The sequence below is a fragment of the Rousettus aegyptiacus genome, unplaced genomic scaffold, assembly GCF_014176215.1.
Source record: "Rousettus aegyptiacus isolate mRouAeg1 unplaced genomic scaffold, mRouAeg1.p scaffold_m13_p_3, whole genome shotgun sequence".
Classification (NCBI taxonomy): Eukaryota; Metazoa; Chordata; class Mammalia; order Chiroptera; family Pteropodidae; genus Rousettus; species Rousettus aegyptiacus.
The window spans coordinates 75,509,074-75,525,015 of record NW_023416306.1 but is presented as its reverse complement, the minus strand read 5'-3'; the positions used below and the strand labels follow the sequence as shown (position 1 = coordinate 75,525,015).

The following is a 15,942-nucleotide window of genomic DNA, read 5'->3' as shown; positions in this document are numbered from 1 at the left end:
CATCTAGACTGAGATGACAGATGGAATGTAAAAATGATTCTTAATTTTTTTTCTAATTGAATCAAATCATTTTCCAGCTCAAAGTCCTGGTTCATCTATATAGCACCAAAATGGTATATTGCTACAATAAGTCATGTTCTACACATGGCACGAAATTTTTTAATTTCAGTTGGTATAATTTGAGATTGGACCCCAAAACACGCATAGCCAGATGGTGCTAAGTACAAAACAAACTCTGCGCATAGAAAACAAAGTGAAGCCCACAGTGTCAATTGAGAGATAAACCTATGGAAGAGGTGATCGGACTCAGTTGTATCCTTCAAGTCTAGCTCTGCCATGTTTACCTGAGTGAGTTTAGACGCAATAATTAATTTCTCTGAGCCTTGGCTTTCTCATTGGTGTCAACCTCACTGAGTATTGGGACAATCACATGAGATAATAATCTATATTACCTATTCCAGTGGGATGGTGTGTAAAACACGGGGAAAGAGCCTCATTTAATCAGCAGGAGCCTGCATTCCTGAACAAAGACTTCGAAAAGCAGATGAGATGGAACAACCTCTTTGGAACAGGGCTTCCAGAGGTGTATTGGACTGCATTGGGGTGGCTTGCCTGGAGCCTTCTGTACCAAGCTGAAGGGAAGAGTTAGATATCTCTGAAAAATTGAGCAGATCTTGAGAAATTGTTTCTGTGGAGAGGACAGGAGAAAGGAGTTGCTAACTCATGAGAGGAACAGCCATATTTAACGACATTCTTTCTCCCTCCAGCCTCCTCCCTCCTCTACTTCCAAATTATCTTCTCAGTCTTACACTTAGCCCCACCCCGACTTCCATGTAGAAGCACTGCCCCCCACCCCCCAAGATATCAACTCTAAGTGGTGTTATAAGCTCTGGGCTTTGTGCAAAGCAAATAGTTCTCACTGGGACTGTTGGCTGCACCAACGGCTTAACTTTGGTATGTTAATGTTATTCTCCCACTGGGAAGAGAAACAGAAGAGGAGAAGGAAGCAATCCTTTCTTACCATTTCCTCACTGTCGATGTTTTGGGGCACCTGTTCATTTAGGGATCACCAGTGAGGCCTAGAGTAAGGGCTACAGTGCAGAATCTGTCACATGCTAGCTAGTAGCAGTGCTATTATTTGATTATATTTTATCAAATAGTATAACCCTGATAACATCGTTACCACATCTTACAGCTTGAAACTGTCCCTCCTCCCTTAGCAGCCCAGCTGTCCTGAGAATGTATCAGAGTCCCTAGCATCTGCCCTCCAGCCCCACCTCCCCAGCTGGCGGATCTGAAAGCAGCTTGAAGGATCAAAGAAGTTGTGGAATGATACAAGACTTAAAGATCAAGGAGACTCACCTGTTCTTTCAAAGGGTCTGAAAGAATGCCCTGTTCAAGGAGACTCAGAGACTGAATTTAACCAAGGGGAGTTTCAATTACAAGATGAATGATACAAACCGATGCATTATGCACACAGTCAAGGAACTGGAGAGAAGAGACCAGAGCCACGTGATGACTGTTCACCGTGCGCTTGGGAGGCAGCCAAGAGGAGCCCAAGGCAGGGATGTGGGGCCAAGGTCATTGCGAGGTGTGACCACAACCTCATACGATTGTGGAAAGATTTGAGGAAGGTTACAGAGTAAGATAGCAAGGAGGGGGGCGGGGAGAAGGCGAGGGCAAAAGCAGAAGGGACAACAGCATTCTCTGGGGATAGAGAACAACGCTTTGTAAATCATTATAAATTGTGGTCTGAATGGGCTCCATTCTGTTTTCTCTCAGAAAGGCAAGCCTAGCTCAGCAAAACTGCAGACAACACACACAGAATTTGTGCTTTGAGCTGTATTTATACACTCTTTAAATGGGGAGGGGAATCCAGTGTCCACTTAGTCACAATGAGCGCCAAGATCATTAGGACCAACAGCTTTCCAAAGCCCAAATATTGTCTTTTATTGTTCCATGAGCTGTGATTTACTCTTCTCAGGGAGCACCGTGCTCAGTGGTGGGGTAAACAGTGAGCTAACACCATGAGGTGCCTCTCTGCAAGCTCAGGGAAGGAATATTTATTCTGTTTTGACCCAGATACATTCGCAGTCACACCATACTGGATACAACTTGGCTCTGTCATCCCTAGGGTCAGCTGAGCTTGTTTTATGGCAGGCCCAGGCAAAAGCACATTCTTATCTCACAGTTCTCCAGTAAGGCAAGTTCTCCACAGCCATCAGGGACCCAGGCTGCTGCCCTTTGCTTCAGTCTCCAGTAAGCTGAGGCTGCTATCCTCACCTCATGTTCCACAGAGGCTGCTGCAGTGCCAGCCATAGAGCTATTCTCCCATCATAGGCCCACACGGACGGCAAGCACAGCTTGGAAACATGCCTTAGTGGGTCCTGGCCACACAGAATAACTCCAGACCTGTTCGTGGGAAGGAAGGAAAGTGCAGATGCCGCAGGGTGAACCCCTTCCTACTTCTGCCCTTCATCTAGAAAACTTTGTCGTTTCCAGTCAGTTACATAGCGTGGTATGGGATGTGTTTTAATGCATTCATTGGATAAAAAACCCAAATAAGGCACTGAGCCTATTGACATGAGAGAAATATTTTATCATTTCTAAAGTGAATCAGATGTGGCTTCAAGCCCTCACTCACCCAGGGGGAGGGCTAACATCAGTCCCGTCTCAGGCTCCATTCACATCCCTTGTGTGGTTCAATGTAACACTGTCCAGAAAAATGGGTAGAGACGCCACACCCCATTCCCCTTAAAGGAGCAGCACCACCCCATCCCAGAGTAAGCCAGACTGCAAGTCTGCATTGGCCTGCCTCTCAGTGCTCTTTTAAACAAACCCTGCTTGGGGTCCTTTCCTGGGTCTTGGAAAATTCCCTGTCTATTCAGCCCTAAAGTACATTAAGCTGTTAGTTGCTCCTCAAGCAAGGGAAACCTGAGCACAGGACACATTCCCCCTCTGCCCCTCTTGTGAGAAGACAGATGACCTATTCATACTCCTAGCAGAAAGACCCAAACAGAGAAAACATCAACATCAATTGGATTTCAAAAAATTAATCCTAGCATAGACTCATCTACTTGATTCTATGGAGCTTTGAAAATCTACAGACAAATTAATTCTTTTGGGGATAAATTACTCTTTAATTTTCCAAAAGCAGAGACACTTAAGTGATCTGTTTTCAAAATGATCAAGTTTTCATTTCCCTGTCTCATTTCTCTGATTTTGGGGGTGGGGGGTGGAGGGGGAATGTAAATAGTCTAACTCCTGTGGTTGCAAAATTATTCCTGTGCTGTTCAAATGTTATACCAGTCTTCCTGGAAGATATTTTTCATAATGACCTGTATGAAGCATGACTAAACTCTAAGAATTCTGTGAGTAAGTGACTTCTGGCCACCTTCTCTTTCAAATATCTGGGATGAAGAGCAGCTTTCTGGTCAAACCACTCTCTGCACCTCCAGCCCAATGGGCAATGTGAATGAGCATGGCCAGGCAGATGCCCCACACACAGGCCACAATATAATTTTATATCCTCTGGATGTGCCTCTACATTAGCTTCTTAGACATTTAACAAATCGCATAGAGCAGTACTTCAAGCCATTGCCATCTGAGCCCTTCATGTCCAGGGCGCTCACACTTGGCAACTTGATCTCATCCACATGTTTGTGATGAATAACACGTGTCTTTCCCAAGGAAAACAGTGGATGTCAGGTGGTTCGGGTAGGTTGGTGTTAAGATCCACATCATGGAAATCAGCCCTTTTGCAACTGCGAGTCCATCCAGCTAATGAAGGCAGGAGATTTCTGTGAGAATGACTCATCTAGGATTGAAGAATAATGACATTAATTTTCAGTTCGAAAGCAAATGAGTTCAAGAAGCGATTACATACTTTTTAAAAAATACAATATAAATTTAATTCATTTTTTAACTGAATGTTTTTCCCACTAAGTACAATTGTAAGTATATCCAATTCGTCCTTTCTCAAGAGAGAACGAAATCAAACATTCCCTTTTAGGTCCTGTATTCAGAGGAAGTAGGCTGGATCTCTCTTTTACAGGTGGACCTTGACATTCAACCCTTGCCCCAGTTGAGAAACAACTTTAAGTCCTCACTGTTTAGATACCAAGGGTTACTGTAGATCCATCCTTCTTTTCATCAGAAATAGCCCTTGAATTGTCTGTTGGCAAATTAAGGGGTCTCGAGTTCACAGGAATGAGAGGGAATGGCAAGAGGTCAGAGCAACTCCTTCTGCATCACTTAGGGGTGTGCTGTTCTGCTCTACCCAGAAGGAAGGGAAGTAGGACTGGCAGGCACTTTCAGGATAATGAGGGAAGGACTGTTCAGAATCTTGATGCTGCTGCTCTCAAATAAACACTGTTGCCATGGTTACCACTCATTTAGCAAACATCCTGAAAGTCAAAAGTATGTTCCCTAAAAGGCGGGAAGTCCAAAAAGAGTTTTGAGCTCATTTGAGCAAAGTTTCATTCCATTATGTTCACCAATGTTTTAGATTACCTTTACACCTCTGGAGACTATGTTTGCGGTGTGCCACCTCCCAATCTGCTTTCACTTTGATTTCCAATACAAGTGCTTTTTCCTTGTTTGTGATATGACCAAACCCATGCAGAATCACACACACACACACACACACACACACACACACACACACACATGCACGCGCACGCACACACACACAAACACACGTGGGAATTAAGGAGTGAAAGGAAGATGCTTCTCCATTCCGATAGTACCAAGGAATCTCGCTAACTAGGAGATTTTTCTCTTTGAGCTCTTAGGGAGGTGTGTGAGCCTCTTTTAGAGGCTCAGTCAACACATGTAAACAGTAGGAGCCTATTAAGTAAGGGGAAAGGGCAGCTCCTTCTCCTGTAATTTCAGACAGCACATCACTCATTCATGAGCTTATTCAAAGGCTTCGAAGTACCTAAAGTCTGGCTACTGCTGGAGACACAATGGTCAATAAGATAAAGTCTCCAGTCTTAAAAATTCCTCAGACTACTTGAAGAGACAAGTAAACAGCCAGTATGATAATGGCTGAAAGGAGGATAACATCAAGCAAGTTGCCTGAAGAATTGCACCAGGAGCCATAGTGGAGTGACCTGGAGGTGAGACCTCTGGCTCCTCTTCCCCTGGGCATCCTCAGTCTCCCCTAGGACAAGCACCTAGGTACATACCATTGGGTGTGGAAACTCAGGTTCTTTTTGCCCTCCTGGCAAAGCTGCTCTCTCATTTGCCCTGTAAACCAGGAGAGCAACAGGGGCTGTTTGGCTGTCCTAGAGAGCAGACCCAGTGTGTCCAGCAGCACCTGGCCCAGGCACAGCTTGTCCCAGGAGCTAGGAGGAAGAGATTTGTGTGTCTACCCTGATGCTCCCTAGTATTGGGTGTGACATTCCAGGATGTGGCCAACCCTGCCTAGATCAGAAGCAGTGTTGTCTGTGCTAAAACCAACAGGCCAAGGAGAATCCAGTTAGGTAAGGTGGGGAGGAGGCCAGGTGGGACCACCCCAGGCCAGCGGGCTTCGTCAGGAGCCAAGATTGGAGTGTCAGAGACCATGAACTAGTTCAGCACAGTGAACATGTCAGGGAGAAAAAAAAATAGAGAAAGACAGAGCCTCAGATGAACACTAAGGAGGGATGTGAATAGAGCCATAGGGAAGATTTTTGGATTATCCCGACTAGGTGCCAGGCACTGTTCCAGGCTCTGGAGATTCAGAAGTGAAGGGGCCGGTAGATCCTGTGTTCATGATACAGCCTGCACTTCAGTGGGAGTGACAAAAGGTGGTAGAATGACTGATAAGATATTTGATAAGTTTATCACGGATAATAAGGAGAAGTTTAAAACAGAGCATGGCTGAGAGTTGGGGGAGAACCAAGCAGCAGGAAGGAGTCAGCAACACAAAGATGAGAGGAAGGTTCCAAGTGGAGCGAATCCCTAGAGCCAGGGGGGCCTCCCAGAAGACCAGGGGGGATTGAAGAATGCAAAATCACTAGCACCTGCCCATACAAGGGCAGCATACACACGCTTTCTGTTACTGTTATTGATGTCATTATGTCACTTATGTACTTACTGAGCATATTTATTATTCATTGAGTATACATGCATAACTGATACACATCACTTGTGATATTATGACACTATGATCAATGATGGTTTAACTCACAACCTTTATTCTTAGATGATAATGGGCTTTGTTATTTTTGGGGTTTTTTTTAAGTAAATATTATGCTTAAATTTCCCTATTTCAGTCTTCCTTCCCACACCCCTTGACCTTCATTCTGTCCTCTCATGACCCTTTGCTGGCCCCTTTCCCCCTTTCCTGTTGTCACAACTGATGACAGCATACTAGAAACCTGGGTGAGCCTGTCACACTTAGCCCATGGGTTGATCTTAACCTTGAAAAGAGAAAAACACCTGACATGATGCTGACTACCTGCATATTGAGCATGGCCTAGGCCAAGGGGTTCACTGTGCTCACTTCTCTTTCTGCAAGTCCCATGTGTCAAAGCCATGCATGTCCAGGGCTTCAGTTGCCCAAAACCACACAGTATACATTGGCCACTTTCTATTTCCAAGTGCCTAATTTACTTCCATAGAGGCTAGGAAGAGTGGGAGGAACCTGGGGACTCAAATTGGGCTCAGCACATTCTGTAGAAATTGCCTTTACATGCAGATGCTGGTGCCAGGTCAGTTCCAGGGACTGCTGGTATGAGTACAGAGGCCAGGTGTCTGCCCATCATGTCCATGGAGCTGCTAGCTGGGTTGGCCACATGTCCTGAGTTCTCCTTTTGGAACAGTCTTACTGACAGAAGAACCAACTTTAGACTCAGTGGCTTCCTGAAATACTCAGAATCAACCAGGGTTTAGGAACAGCTCACGTCTAAAAGAGTGACTGGCCCACCCTCCCACCAGGAGCTGAGCTTCAAGGATCCCAACTGGGCACCACGTCAGCCCTTTCCTAGGCTTTGTGCCAGCTGAGAGAAGGCTACTCTCTGTGGACATGTGCTGGCTGGATTTCTATCTAGCACTCCCACACACACTACGTTCCTAGGGACAGAGAAAGAACTGATGAGGGGATAAAATCTTCCCCAGGGATCATCCACAGTGTGTCCTCGAAGGACTTGGCGAGATCTGCAACTCCCTCTGCTCCTTCTGCAGCTCTATGATTAGGTTAGCTTCAGAAAGCCATGCCTGTCAGGGAACATTGTCTGAGAGAGACCAAATGCTGTTGGGAAGACTAGAGAGGCTGCCACACAGGCCAGCATGGGTGTAGGTCTCACTTGGGCCATTTCAGTCCTGGGCTGTTGTCACCAGCTCAAAGTCATCCTTAGAGCTGTAAAATCTTGTGCACATAGCCTTCTGAGGGGATGGAACAGTGGCTGGCCTCACCCTTTGCTGAGGAGCAGCTCGGACAGCTGAATTCCTTGAAACCGCAAGACTCACACGACAATGATATGATGGGAATGAACTATAATTATGTGAACATAAGGAATTACATTCTAAGTGGGCGCCCATGCTGGGGGTTGGGGGAGGGCCAGTGGTGAGGGGAACCTGACGGTCCCAAACTGACAGGTGCCCTACATTGTGGGCAGGAGCACGAGGAGAGCTTCCCACCCCTGGGAAATATGCTGTATCTTTGAGGAGCCATGAGAAGACACTTACTGCAATCATTCTTGTTGTGCCCATGATAAGACTGAGTGTTAAAGAGGCTAAGAAGAGCCAGAATTTGAACCCAGAGCCCAGGATTTTAACCTCTTCCTCAGAACACCTCTAGACTGCCCTTCTGCTGACTTGCTCCATCACCCCCAGCCAGCAGCTCAGCCTGGATGGCTGCTGTTATTTGGAATTCAGAAACTGCATGAGGAGCCCCTAGGACCTGGATGCTCTTTCTTTTGGGTGCTATGCTGCTGGGAGAGCCGTTGGACAGAGGTGAGTGCCACATCAAGGTGGGATCCCCTTGGGAGCAGAGGGCTGGCTGAGGGGAAGGTGTGGGAGCTTCAGGTGGAAGACAGTCTCTTGAGAAAGGAATCAGGCCTGGGCAGTGTGGTCAGGGGACAGGAAGAGCAGATCTTATCTCTGAGAGCTAGGGGGAACTCAAGAGCAGGCAATTCCAGAACTTGAACTCCAAGATCCCACAAAGAAGACCAGAAGGGATCCACAGGTGTCTGTACCACAACTCCTTTCCTTTCAGAACAGCACGGCTCAGACTTGGTTCCTCAGCTCCTTACAGTGATCTCGCAGTCACCAAGCTCCGCACTGTGGCATGGAATCTTCTTCTAGCCTTATACCTGGGGGGGTTCCAGCTACCCCTGGCAAATAACAAGCCAGCCAACAGGATTTACATCGCTTCCTACTTGAAACAATGCCTTCAGAAATGGGATCTTGAAACATTATTTGTCATAAAGCCACAGCCTGGCTGTGTCAGTGCTCACTCCCCTCCTTGGCCTCCCAGCTAGGCCTGCTCCAGCAGCAGCTACTGTCAGGTCTTCCCCGCGACTCCCAGGTCCCACAGGATCGAGCCCTGCATGACTATGTTTTTCCGCCAGATACAGATTTGAGCACATATTTCAAACTCGGTGACATCCAGATAAGGAGCACAGCAGAGATGAATAAACCATCTGCTTTACCCATCCCTGTCTTTTTAAAATGGAAAGTTAAAGAAGAAATCAGAATGAAAACTCCCCAAATAACCAGAGCCATCCACGTTGGCATAATAGGAAAGAGACAGGTTCTGGAAGTGTGACGTAAGGGGCATCCAGACATGACATTTAGATCATATCAGTTGGGATTGAGGCTTTGAGGACCTGTGTCTCCAAATTGAGCAACAGAGTTTGGTCTGCTACAGAAGTGGCCAGGTTGAGGCCCTTCCTCTGTCAACTCTGTGTGTGTTCCACAACTCTATTCAGTTGAAAGGATGCCTTCTCCACATGAGGAATCCTGAGTGGAACCCCAGAACTGAGACTCAAATGTTTCCCCTAACAGTGACCATGTTAATGGCATTCTCTTATTCCACAATAATGATTCCACAGAACGAATCTCTCCTTGGCATAGAAACCCTTCAGCAAACCAAGAAAAAACTTACTCATAATAAAATCAAATTCCTTAGGCCCACAGATTTCAGTCAGGGAGAAATCTACCCACTGACACTTGGGTAAGTTTAGAGAATAATTTAAGGCAGTGGAATAAACAGTTCTTTTGTAGAGGACCAATTGCAAGTTAACTGGCAGATCTTTGATGATGATCACAGCATGCATGCTAGATATCTAGAGTAAGAAATCTGAGTACAGTTCCCTCCACCACTTCCCAGCTATGTAAAATGGAGCACAACTTCATTGACCTAAGTCTCATTTTTCTCATCTGTAAAGTGGGAAGAACAGTCATTACTTACAGTGGGTTGTTGTGGGGATTAATATGATTTGCCCAGCACAGTCCCTAGCTGTTTTTACCTCTAATCTGGACTAAGCAGAATACACTAAATAGTAAACTCACCACAACATGTTTTTGAAATGTTTTACTTGTAAGAACTTGTCTTTGGTTACTTCAAAGAGCAGAGATAGACAGACACTAGAGATAGACACTAATTCTGTTAGCTGATGTCAGCCTTAGTGGAACTAATGATACCTCCTTTTGCCAGGGCCTGTCTGGCTGTCGCCTGCCTGCTACACGATGGGCGACTTACACACATGGTCTGAGGTTTAGGATCAGGCTACCTACCGATGGTTGAATAGATTCTTTGCGCTGTTGTTTCAGTTGTCTGTTGCTTTATAACGAACCACTCCAAAATGGAGCTTCTTGGCTCACTGTGCTACGGCACAAGACCTGGCATGAAGTTTGTCTAAACAGCCGTCCCTGCTCCGTGTGGGTCCAGGAGGGCTCCTCAGCTAAGGTTGGAGGATCCAAGTGGCCCCACTCACACGTAGGCTTTGCTTTTGGTTCTTGGGCAGCACATCTCAGATCTCCCTAAGGGTGCCTTTCCCACCAACAGGGCAGCAGCCCAGGGGCAAAGACTCATGCTGCCAAGACCCCATAAAACCTGGCTCATGAGGCACATGACATCACTTGGGCTGAACTCACCAGTCTTGTCAGGCAGAGTGGCTTGGGCACATGGCCAAAAGCCTTGGAAGGGACTGTGAACTTCTTGGAGCACACTGCACCAGAGCTGCTGCTGCAGCCTCTGCACCCAGCAGCTACTGCCTCTCTTTAGAGTTAGGCATGACTAGACATCCACTGGCTGAAGAGGGAGCAAATAGACATGTCTACCTGTGTTTAGGGCATAGATGTGCGGGAAGAAAGAAGGCAGCTGAGCAAAGGGACTAAGGGGATAGCTCTAGGGCTCAGAGGAGGAAAAATAAGAGAGTAGAGGCCAAAGGAACAATTTGTAGAGGAGGAGTGACCAAATGAGGGTAGAGCAGAAGGAGTACTTTCTCCTGGGAGGCATGAGAAGAAATAGATAGAGGCAGTCGTCCTTGGGAAGAGGGTCTAGTGGAGGGCAGCAAGGTTCCTGCTCACCACAGCTGCCTTTGTTGGAGCTTTCTAACTGTGCATGTGGATTAGAGTTTGTTTCAACAGAAGTGATCTGGGAGGTGAGATTATGGACGTTCACATCTTTTTTGTTTTAGGATTTTAGGAGCTCCTTAACACCAACAAGTTTCCTCACCTCCCAACTAAAGTTAATCAGACTCTGAGATGGCTCAGGTCACTGATGGTGCTACTCGTGTTCCTGAAATCCAGGTGCCAACGAAAATAAGTTGGGCAGTGATCTCTGGCTTTCAAGTTCAATAAGGCTTTCAGCTTTAAAATGAGATCTTCAGGTCTCCGACATAAAACGCACAGCGAAGGGGCCTGTGGATGAATCTGGGGGAAGTATAATTGAGCTATTTGAACACACAGTTCTCAAGGCTACAACTATCCTCTGCGTGAACGTGTTTCTTTTCTAAAGTGAGTGACATGCTCCCTGCACAGTCTCCCGCTGAACACAGGTACAAAGGTGGACTCCTTCAGGTGACCAAACCCAGGCTCACCCACCTCGGGTGGCCACCCCCAGAGTAATGCTGTACCAGAGAGTTCCATGGGACTCACAAGTGCTGTGGGCCTGACCCTTGCCCCACTATCCTCCTCAGGCCCTCAAGGCCTGTACCACCCCTACCCCAGCAGCGGAAGGCCTGGAGCAAGGCCTGGTCCTGCACACCAGCCCTCTCCAGTCTGCAACTCCCCATCTTCCACCACAGCTTGACCGCTACAAGCCCTGCTCCCTGTCCTTCACTTGGCCTTGACTCAGACACTCAACACTTCCCCTGAGATTTACTGTATCCAGGGACATGGTGAGCCTGTGGCCTCTGCTTACTCCTTCATCTCAGTCAGCCCAAATGAAGACACACGCACAAATACACACACATGCAAATACACATACAGATAACACATGAACACCAACACACAGGTATAGTGCAGGCAAATACATGCATAACCTACAGCAACACACACACCTGAACAGAGCCACCCCTGAGCCTAAAAGCCAACCACAGAGCAGTGGGGCCTGCTTGAAACAGCCCTAGCTCCCACCCTTTCTCTGTGATACTGGTGCTCTTTGAATCTGCCGAATGATCCTAAATTGTCCACCACCAGATAGAAGAGGTCAAGTGGTCACTGAAAAAAACATCCATTCCCTCGTGCCAGCTCCCTCCCACCCGACCATGCTCAGCTGCCTGGATGCTTTCACCCTCAGAGAATAATCATGCCTGATACCATTTCTGGAAAAGGTGCCATGTCCCAGGCACCTTATCACCTCACCTCACTTTACTCTCACAGCAATCCAAGAGAAGGGCTATCAACAGCATGAGACACTGGCCTGCTCCTTATATAGTACAGGTGACCTTCACCCCCCAGAGCCCTGGACACGAACAGCCCCAGATGGAGGCGATATGCATGGCCACACTCTGGTCACACTGAGGATGTCTGCTTCTGCTCATGAAGCCAAGGGCCATAGGCAGACAGCTTCTGTAAACTTGCGGGTCTGTCACCTCATCTTTTCCCAGGGGTGCTCTTCCTGGGCTTCTTCCCACCATCAAAACAGAAAAGATGTTATCAGCTGCTATTGCTTAACTGCCTGGGAACGAACGGTTCACGAAATCATTCCTGTTCGATCACGGTAGCTGCCTGAGACGTAGTGACATCTTGTCTAGTAGCTCCCCCACCCAGTTTCAAAAAAAACTTGTGCCTCAGTATCCTACCAAATTTCTACTTCCAGGAAGCATTTCTGACAAGTCCAAGCATTGCAATCTCCACAAGTAAATACTGAGGTACCCATTGTGCCCCCCATGCCTCCTGAGGACCTAAAACATTTCCAGAGCCACTGAGGCCAAGGCCCAAGTTAGACTTCCCTCTGGTAAGCTCCACAGGGCAGACAATATGACCAATCAATAAAAATCTCATGTTTTCTTAACCCCAAAAGAAGGAAATTTCTTAATCAATTTCTGTTGCAAAATAGTCAGGCACTCTGAGTTATCACACCAGTCCTTGTCGCCAAAATTTCTTTTTCAGTACAAAGAACAGTGGTCAAAAGATTCCTTGCCCCTCTAAATATTAAATTTAAATATTTATACTGATGAACACATGCTATAGGAAGGAAACAACTTAAAAAGAAAAATGCAATCAGAAATGAAGGCCCAGGCTACGGCCATGCCACCCTGAACAAGCCTGATCCCACCTGATCTCGGAAGCTAAGCAGGGTCAGGCCTGGTTAGTACTTGGATGGGAGCCCACCTAGGAAGAACAGGTGCTATAGGCGTAAAAAGTTTTAAAAAATAAGGGACTGTAAGCTGACTCGTTCCTTGCCATATGTGAGGTCAGTCAAGGGTTGCCTCTCCTAAGAAAGAAAGAAAAAGAAAGAAAGAAAGAAAGAAAGAAAGAAAGAAAGAAAGAAAGAAAGAAAGAAAGAAAGAAAGAAAAAAAAGAAAAAGGAAGAAGGAGGTGGAGGAGGGAGGGATTGTTCTTTCGTTTTTTCTTGTTTCTTTCTTCTCCGTCCTTCCTTCCTCATGAAGTACTCCTTCCTCCTTCCTCTCTTCATTATCAAAAAAGAAAAAAAAGAAAGAAAGAAATGAAGGCCCATTTAAAATCCGTCCTAACCCAGTTCCTCCAAAGATTAAAAAAAGGAATTGCCATATGAACCAGCAATTCCACTTCTGGGTAACTACCCAAAAGAATTGAAAGCAGGGTCTCAAAGAATTTATTGAATACTCATGTTCACAGCAGCTTTATTTACAACAACCCAAGGGTGCATTGACCAGATGAATGAATAAACAAAAAGTGGTATATACGTACAATGGAATATGATTCAACTTTAAGAGAAGAGAATTCCATCACATGCTACAACATGGATGAACCTTGAGGACATTATGTAAGTGAAATAAGCTAGACACAAATGGACAAATACCTTGTGGTTCCACTTTTATGAGGGACCTATAGGAGTCAGTTTCATAGAGACAGAAAGAACAGTGAGTGCCAGCGGGGTGGGGAAAGGAGTTCATTTTTAATTGAGACAGAGTTTCAGTTTTGAAGGATGAATAAGTTCTGGAGATGGAGGGTGGTGATGGTTGCACAACAATGCAAATGTACTAATGCTATCGACCTGTACACTTAGAAACATCTAAGATGGTCAATTTAATGTTATGTGTATTTTACCACAGCTAAAAAAAAAATGTATTTCTACAATTAAGAAAAAAATCCAGCCTAATTAACACATCAGCTGGCTCATTCAATGGATGCTACTGTTCTCCTTGTGAGTTGTGCCTATACATGAAGCATCTGCAGGGAAAATGGCAGTAATTAGTCCCAAGATCAAATGAGTAAATACAGGACTGAGTTCTGGTATTTCCAGTTTAGCCATCGGCTCTTGAATTTTCTAAGAGCCACAATAAGAAATGCAGCCACAGATAAGTAGGTGAACCATGAAGTAGAAATTATAAATATCAACCCAATTCAGCAACATAAATCACAATAACCCAAAAGTGGAAACAACCCAAGTGTCCATAAAAGAGTGACTAGGCAAACAAAATGCTATATATACATACAATGGAATAGTATTCAGCAATAAAAAGCAATGAGGCACCTACACATGGGTAACACAAATGAACCTTGAAAATTTCATTCTGAGCAAAAGAAACCAGACACAAAAGACCACAGTGTGTATGACTCCAGTTATATGACATAACCAGAACAGGAAAATCTGTAGAGACACAAAGCAAATTAGTGGGTGTCTGGGGTAGGAGAGGGAGGAAGCAGAAACTGCCTGAGAAAGGTCATGAAGGATCTTTATGGAGGGAAAGAAGTCTTCTGAGACAACATTGTTGTGATGCTCACCAAACTAGTACATTTACTAAAAACCACTGAATCATACACTTAAAATGGGTAAACTTTATGGTTTCAAATTATACTTCGATAAATATAATATGTCTATTTTTTAACATCTCAAGTTAAAGATATATATATCCATATATATATATATATCTTTATATAGATCTATATAGATATATAGATCTATATAACCAATAGAGCCACAAGCAATAAATATATGGTCTCTCTCAGTGAGAACACAAGCCAGACTCATAAACTGGTCCCGAGTGTGCATTCTGCTGCCTGCCCTTCCATTGTCTGATGCTGGGGGTCCCCCCTAATAATCCACCCTCAACACCAGCACTTTAGGCTCTCCTCTGAGAGCTCACTGTGAGTACTGTGACCTCACGCTGCTGAGAGATGACTCAAGACATAGGACATCTGAGAGGGTAGTCTACAGGACACATTAACTGTCCTTATATTGGATTAAATTTTCAGAGAGCTACATACCTGAGCCAGATTATCTTGGCACCCCAAGAAATGGGTTCACTCTACATATATTTAATATTATTCTCTTGGCTTTTATGGGGTGACTGTTTAAGAATCATTCATTTTTAAGATTCATTCATTTTTTAATATTAAATATTTCTATGTCTTTTGCAAAACCATAAAGACATGTTACTCAAGGTGCTTTAAGTAAGTCCCACCCAGAAGTAACATGTTCTTCTGTACATGAAGTTCTATTTTTCATTAGATAGCAGGACTGATAGATTTATTCACAAGGTAAAAGCCATTTCTCTTCTCACCAGGACATCCAGAACTGATTCTAATGGGACCACTGAAGGATGTCCGGAAGAATAAAAATTAATTCCTCTCTCTTCCTTTCAATGGAATTTGTTCTGTTTTTATTATTTAAGTTTATATAAATTTTAAGTTTTGAAAAATGCCCAATTCTTTTTGGGCGTTCGAAATATTATCTCTATCCCAGCTACTGATGGACATTAAACTAAACATCACTAGGCATTTATGATACAAACACAATTACAGCAGGCCGTAAAAGTGGTTAGCTTAGAAGATTTGGAATGAAGCAAGTATAAGAGCTCATTGTGGGAAGGTGCATTCCAAGAGGTCTCCATCTCTACATCTAAACTCAGAGAAACCCTTACTGATTATGGAATTTCAGAATTCATTAAAGGAATGAAAGCTATTCTGCTGTGAGCTGTTTCTCTTCAGAAAGCATAAAGAAAGAACAAGGTAAAGGTTCCCTACACAGGGGCCGGGGTCCCCAGGGCCTGGGCATTAGATGTTGGAGGGCAGGGGCAACTGAGCAGGTTGGAATCTGGAGAACCTGCAGGCAGCCTTTCCAGGGCTGGCGCCACTCACCAGGACAATTCAGCAGAGCAGCCGACTTGCACCTGCCGTGTTATCAGGCTTTGTCATGGAATTTTGTCTGAAGTAATGGTTCTGTCGATAAAAATAGCAACACCACCATTATAAAACATTTACAATCCAGCTGGAAAAGTGCAACGTATAGAATACAAGTCCCTGGCGATCCATCCACCTTCTGCTTCTTCAGCCCTCTGGCGTCAGTGTGCCCTTGCC

At 45.1% G+C, this 15,942-nt stretch overlaps 1 pseudogene; it reads left to right on the top strand.

Annotated features, from left to right (window-relative positions):
* The first annotated feature begins 12,677 nt into the window (after positions 1-12,677).
* On the top strand, positions 12,678-12,796 carry LOC118601387 (annotated as a pseudogene).
* Positions 12,797-15,942: the final 3,146 nt, after the last annotated feature.